Here is an 8,369-nt window from a genome sequence, read left to right on the forward strand (position 1 = left end):
CTCCTCGAGGTCCTCCTCAATCCAACCACCACTCCCCTAGTTGGTAAAGAAAGGGTCTTCGGGAAGATGAAAAGCTGCCATGTATACTTTGAAATGATATAAGTATAAGAGGCATATAATGAATCTAGATGTATGGTTCTACTGTGTCATAAAATACTCCTATAATATTTTAAACTTTATGTTTGGTTCTAAATTTATTTGTATAGGGTGTTGGTAAGTTTTAGACTTGTTGTTCACCACGACTATTCCCAGGCATATGCTAGTCACATCTTGGATAAATATAGTTGATCAAGCTATATTTATCCAAGATCTGATAACGTACCCCAAGGCCGACTCGTAGTGTTCAACTCATCTTATTACTTTTGTATTGTTCTTGTTATGACACCATTCTAGAATACAAACTCTAGAATGATATTTTACAATGGAAAAAAGTATACTTTTAATATATAATGATATTTTAGTAAAGTATAAGTACATGCATACATACTAGAATGGTGTCATAACAAGAACAATACAAAAGTACTAAGATGATTTGAACAATACGAGTAGGCCTTGGGGTATGTAATCAGATCCAGGATATGACGGGTTTTGGTCCTAAGAACATCCTATGTGCTCATACAAACCCTAATTCTTGGATCTAGGTTTCTCTATTGTACATGCAAGTTATCCAAGACTATAAACCCTAATTCTAGCATTCAAATAATCATATTAACATGATAATAGGTTTATAATGTTACCTTGATTGTTATGTAGCAATAACAATCCCAAATCTCCTTGTATTGACTTTGGAAGGCTTAGAGTCACAAGTGTCACTCCTCTAATGGTTCACAAACACCATAAGCAAGAGGATGAAGAGGAGAGAGGATGGAGGCTACCAAAACTCGTGTAAAACCCTAGCAAGAAGCTTGTCCACGTTTTTGGTCCTTAAGGGATCTATATATAGTGAGGCAATTAGCGTTATCTAACAAGGAAACCCTAATTTGGTTGCTTAAGCCCTAAGCAATCCATGAAGCCCTTTTCCATAAGGCCTTGGACGATTTCATATGGGCTTCCCCCATAGAATTCGTCCACCTTATGATATAAGGAAATCCATGGCCTGAATTGCAATTATCTTATAATTACAATTCCAGTCCCTTAAGTTTAATTAATCTCTTTTAGTCATAAAACTAATTACCAATTAATTATTGACTAATATTAATTAAACAATATGATTTCTCCTTTAATATATTATTCCCATAATATATTAATAAATCATATTTAATCCTTTCTCTCCATAATTCATCCTATCATGTTGCTTTGGTGAAGGCAACCCAAAAGGACCATGCACCATCGGGTCAAGTACATACCAAAATAGCTATGGACTTAGACACTAATCCAACAGTCTCCCACTTGGATAAGTCTAATAATTGTTATGTGTATGACTTCAGATCCTGATCTGCAATCGTAGCTTTCCAAAGTCGCTGTCAACTCTGATCCTATCAGATACGCGTGTCCTTTAGATAAGGGATCATATATTCCTCCATTCTAGATATCATCTGAGATATGATTTCAAATCATTCTCTTTGTACTATATCTCGACTTCCGATTTACGACGATCGACTAATTGAACAAATCAAATTAGCCCTAGCCCGGCCGAGCATTTACGTTTGTCATCACTAAATCATCGAGGGGCCCAAAGATATCGCTTTTATCCTACTTTGAATAAAAGGAACGGATAAACTTTGATACAATGCTTGCTTGCACTCACTCACCGAATCACACACAACAATATGTTTTATAACACCAAGTTGCTAGTGCGTTTACATATTATCAATGTGCAACCGATTTTCAAGATACAACTCACACATCTCGGTTTCAAGAATATAAGATGTTATCGTCTCACCAATCACTCGTGATACAATTCATGGAGTGATCTAAGTGAGCGTGGGTTTAATCCAATGCTCAAATCATATTCATAAGCACTCATGAACGTTGCAGCAAACATTTGCTTATGTCTAACACCTTATAGACAATCCACACACCAATTCATGACAGTCTTCATTCATATCTACTTCCAACATATGAACGACTGTGGCCCGTTTGAATAATTCGATTATTATTAATAAACTCAATTATTCTGGAAGTCAAAACATGCAAAGTGAAACACAAGAATAATACTAATCCCATATGGCCTCAAACCTTTGAGTATAAATAAAACCCCTTTTATTTATCACCATATCGATTACTCATTATTTGTCGTTTCGGGTAATCAACTTCTTACTTGAATTATTACACTTGTCCCATGCTCCTAGCATGCACACAATGTTTACCTATGGTTCTCACTTTGTGAAATAGATCAAATTGAACACATTTCCAATCATTCTCATTTCACAACTCCAAATCCATTTTTCATAAGTTAAAGAATATCAATTTCTTGCTACTTATAGAATATGCTATATTCTAACATTCTATACAACTATCCTTTCGTAATGTCACTGCACCAAAGTCACAAAGACTATTGCCAATGATATTACAAAGTCCTCTATCGGAGATTGTTACAAGACAATTCCTTAGATATGATGTCTCTCACTCAAAGTACATTCTTTTGAACATCCTTTTGCATAAAGGTTTCTAATCTAGTCATAGTTTTTTCAATATTCAATTTCCAATATGGATACGCTTCCATATTTTCCATATGACAACTCATTCTTAATAGAATCTTATCTATTCATAATAATGTCGATATGGTCCATCCAATATGGAAACATTTCCATAATTTCCATATGACAACTCATTCTTAATAGAGTCTTTTCTATTCATAATAATGTCGATATGGTCCAACCAATACCATGCTTCCAACTACTCACAAGCGACCAATCCTTGTCAAACTTTGGATTGTCCTTTGATAATTGTTTAATTATTTTAGTCAAAACCAATTCTAATCCCTTTTCCCTCTAAATACGCTCGACATTTGGAAAATTTTAGAATGGTCAAACATTAAAGCATTTGCAATCGATCCTATACCCGAAGCATATGGGACATGACGCATAATGTTTTATTTTCTATGTTCTCAAAATTCGAATTGTGAAGAGGAATGCTGTAATCATAATTGAAATTTTAAGAACATACTATGTACCTTTGACTAAATTTATTAGCATTTCTCAGCCTAATCCTTTAGATTTGAAATGAAGCATAATATTCTCTCCCTTAATTATAGCAAAACAACTTTTCAACTCTTACAACTTTGCAAAGTATGACTCTTGTTTTCTATAATTAATACTGCTAACTTTGCAATATTTTCCTTAATAATCATATAATCATAACATTTATGCTCCCACTATCATGATGATTATTATAAAACAAAACACTTATGCTCCCACTAGCTTCGACATGTAATCATAAACATCTTAACTTCCAGAGAAACAATGCTTATTGAATTTCTTAAGTTCATGTTTCTAATACTTAGTGCTTTGATAATCTTTTATCAAGGCTTCTTGAACTTATACACCTTTGCCTTTGATAGTTCATATGTGTGTCTAAACACTTGAGACTAATTGCCAAACCTCACAATTCAAATTATGGAAAGGGATACCGTAACCATAATCGAATTCGAGAATGCAATTTTACAATCACTATCTTCTTAAAATCTTTCTTAGTGAAAGCATTTCCTCATAATCATTTTCATGAAGGAGGAAATCTTATGACACTTAGATTTAAACGGTGTATGTGTTCCTATCCATGTGAATTTGTCAAAACTAAAGTTTACGACAAATTCAAACTCATATGGACCGAACTTTCTTAATCTTGATTTCTTTCCTTATGGTAGCACAGCTGCCCACCATTTCTTCCAAGTAGTTAAGCAGCTCACTCTTTCCTATCAATGTACCTTTCATTGATTAAGGTGCTTTGCCTTTTATGCGTTCAAAATGAGAACTCATAGAACTCACATGCATAATTAACTCGATTGGATTGGCACATAAATAAAATAATGTCAACACGATAGGTTGTAAACCTCAACTCGTGTGCTAGTGATGATCGATAAGGTTTATTTGATTTGTTCTTGAAACCTTTCAAGACCATTAAGACTCCCACTGACTCCTTGACATATAAGATTCTCTTGTCAAAACATTTCTTGACAAATAAATATTCAAGAGTTAGTGTAGCTTTAATAAAAAATCTTCATAAATTGGTCCTAGTTGGTCTTTGTCTTATCCAAGACATCACAACTTTCCACATTTGATGAATGTTACAAACCTTCTTAATACTTTTCACTCAATGTCACAATCTTAACTTTAAGACTTGTTATTGGAACGAAGTATGATTGACTTTTTGATTTAACCATTTCTTTAATTCTTGATTCCTCTTCTTAAACATACAATTGTACTAAGACTCACTTAGAGGATCAATTGAGATATGGTTCTTAATCATTAAGACCTATCATAAAGCATAAAAGGTACTCTCCCTTCTTCTTAGAATGGAGAAACTTTTATCTTTCTGCCTACTTGATTCTTCTTATTCGTTCTGCTATTGATCTAAACCCTTTAATCAATTCAGAATTACACTTAATCTTGTAAGTATAATCATATTTACTAAGCCTTTAGTAAATCATGACGAATATCTTTGTTACTCTTATGGTGGACTTGATCAATACGTAACTTTGTGTACTCGATCTCCTAGTCCTTCACTTGACACTTTGTCAACGAATTAGTCTAATTTCCAAATACGAAATTTCTCATTCATCGTGCAATCAAGTTGCATGATTCCAAGTTTCTGTCCAATTGAAACTTGGGCGATGAGAAACTCTCCCTATTTGGTAAATTCTCGACTTTCCATAAATAACATAATAAGAACCAAATCCGTTATTCCTAATAATAGAAACATTTTAACATCAATTTTTCATACACGCCATTGTAAGTATAAATAAATAAAATTTAAAATCATAATTAATTTTATTGCGGAAAAATTTGTCCTTACAATGCAACTCATTGAAAAACTTATGCTAATACATCCTTCTTAGCAATCTAATTCTAACTCTAAGTAGTAGCTCAAGAATCTAATCTTCGAGAAATGCGATCGAAATCCATTCCATCACGGTTAGATTTTGCTCACTTCTTCCCTTAAGCTTCCTTTCTTTTCTTCGATCCTACAAAACATCAATTGTAATCTTATCACATTATGTATTAAGAATCTAGAATAGAAGCTTAAAAGAGTTAGTCAATGGAATTTACCTAAAGCAGAGCCATACGTTTTGACTCTCCCATCTCTTAGATCTCTTAGGTAAATAAGGCAGCTTCGTCTCCAATGCCCTTTCTCTTGGCAATAAAAACAAATTGACTCTTTTGGAACATGACATGGAACTACTTCAGACATCGCCTTTCTCTTATGATCAAACTCTTCGATCATGGCATGTCTTTCGTTGCCATTGTCTATATCCATAGAGGTCTTGAAGGCAGATTCACCAATTAACTTTGCTTTTTCTATTGCGCCAAACCATTGCTGATTCAGCAGCAATAAGCATATAGGTGAGATCTATAAGGGTCACGTCATGATTCATCGTATAGTACTCTCTTACTAACTCACTATACGAGTTAGGAAGTGACTGAAGAACCCAATCAACATCCATTTCCTCACAGAAAACGGATCCCAACATTCTTAACCTATCAATGTGTGACTTCATCCCTAGGACGTGTGCACACACCGGCTTTCCTTCTTTATGTTTACTTGCCAAAAGGGCTTGAGTGATCTTGAACTTTTCAAGCCTTTGAAATTGTGGGTTAGGGAGAATAATTGGAGGAGGTGGAGGAAGTGAAGCATAATTTCTTGTTCCTTGATCGAATCGTGGAATATCATCTTCATGTGGAATGCTTGTTCCACGGGATTTGAGAAGACCATAGTTGTCAAACTTTGACATCTACAAAACGGGAGAAAACGAATTCAAGTTAGTTGATTGACTGAGTCCTTAGTAAATCACCCAAATGAGATACTAAGGCTAGGACCCAACACAATATTCTACAACTCGGGAGAGGGATGTCGTAACCCTAATTGCAGAATATTTGAAGGTAAGTGAATGACGATTCACTAATTTCCACCACGAAAAACGAAAAAGAGATTTAAGTTTTAAATCTATGAAAACTCCTAGATCCTTTGAGATTCATTGAACTTTCAATGGCATGTTTAAATCTCGATATGCCCCTCTTGTTTGTGACTGGGATGCCGAGGATCACAAAGCGGGTGTGAATAACCATGCAAACTTACATGGTGCCGTCACATGTTACAGTCACTAATTCGATGTGCTGGTAAACCACACACGCTCCGCTGAACTATGACAAACATTGAGTCACCCTTTGCTACCTTTGCTTAGAACCATTTAGTGTGCCGGTAAACCACACACGCTCCACTAACGTCTTCGCAAGGGCACAAAGTGTAATTTCATGGAATTGCATCAATTCACTTTTGCCTAAGTAATTAAGATTGGGAATTTTATGAAAACATTTAGTTACTTTTATACTTCATTATACTTATAATGGAAGGTTTTGTCCCATCCTACCCGTTCGGCTAACGACCCTCCACTAGTCAAGAGTGCGGTGGGTAAGAGTGGATACCCACTCAATCGCCATTTTATAGGCAATTTCCTTAAACACCCCTTATAGACCAGCTTCGTGAATGAGGCCTACTAACGGTAAGACTGACTTTTACTCATATATATAATGTTAGACTTTTAATGTTATATAAAGTATAGGGTGTATTTTATACTTTTAAAATATTAGGTGGTCTAATTTAACAATTATAATTTTAATTCAATTAAAATTTAAACCAAAACATTTATGGATTTATTAAACCTCTTTTAATTATACACCTTAATTAATTAATAAAACGATAAGGGTGTGATTTGAACTTTTTCAAAACTATACTAGAGTTTTAGAATTTAACATTCCTAATTAAACTTTTAATCAACTTTTAAATTCCAAAATTTGAGGGCAAGTTTTGAAACCTTTTTCAAAACATTAGGGTTTCAACTATTTAAATTTTAAAACAACAAAACCTTTGGGTTCAAATTTAAACTATAAAACCTGAAGGGGAAAATATGAAACTTTTCAAAGCACAAGGATCAAATAACAAATAATCTAAATTAACATTTAATTACATAATTATCCATATTTGATTTGTTTAATGATTTCTTGCAAAACAATTTATCAATTTACTCAAAATAATTAATCAATTATCTTATAAGGAAACAATTATCTTATTAATTGATGAATATCTTCAATTAGATCAAAATTAGAGTCAAATATATCATATAATTGGATTAATATTGATCTAACATGATAAGGTAACTATCCCAATGCAAAAACAGCAAGAAATCCCGAGATAAGCTCTATCCGACGAGTTGACTCGTCGAGTCAAGCCTGGACTCATCGAGTCACCTTGGACTCGGCGAGTTCAGCTATGGACTCGGCGAGTCCAGCCTCCAAAACACCAAAAAACGAATTTTTTTAGATATACAATGCATCAATAAAATTGAAACCAAGCTAGTCTCTTATACCACTGATGGGTTTTGGTCCTAAGAACATCCTATGTGCTCATACAAACCCTAATGCTTGGATCTAGGTTTCTCTATTGTACATGCAAGTTATCCAAGACTATAAACCCTAATTCTAGCATTCAAATAATCATATTAACATGATAATAGGTTTATAATGTTACCTTGATTGTTATGTAGCAATAACAATCCCAAATCTCCTTGTATTGACTTTGGAAGGCTTAGAGTCACAAGTGTCACTCCTCTAATGGTTCACAAACACCATAAGCAAGAGGATGAAGAGGAGAGAGGATGGAGGCTACCAAAACTCGTGTAAAACCCTAGCAAGAAGCTTGTCCACGTTTTTGGTCCTTAAAGGATCTATATATAGTGAGGCAATTAGGGTTATCTAACAAGGAAACCCTAATTTGGTTGCTTAAGCCCTAAGCAATCCATGAAGCCCTTTTCCACAAGGCCTTGGACGATTTCATATGGGCTTCCCCCATAGAATTCGTCGACCTTATGATATAGTGCAATCCATGGCCCAAATTGCAATTATCTTATAATTACAATTCCAGTCCCTTAAGTTTAATTAATCTCTTTTAGTCACAAAACTAATTACCAATTAATTATTGACTAATATTAATTAAACAATATGATTTCTCCTTTAATATATTATTCCCATAATATATTAATAAATCATATTTAATCCTTTCTCTCCATAATTCACCCTATCAAGTTGCTTTGGTGAAGGCAACCCAAAAGGACCATGCACGATCGGGTCAAGTACATACCAAAATAGTTATGGACTTAGACACTAATCCAACAGGATAAATATAGCCCGATCAACTATATTTATCCAAAATGTGAC

This window comes from Lactuca serriola, chromosome 4, assembly GCF_051521515.1.
Source record: "Lactuca serriola cultivar US96UC23 chromosome 4, Lser_US96UC23_V15, whole genome shotgun sequence".
NCBI classification, from domain to species: domain Eukaryota; kingdom Viridiplantae; phylum Streptophyta; class Magnoliopsida; order Asterales; family Asteraceae; genus Lactuca; species Lactuca serriola.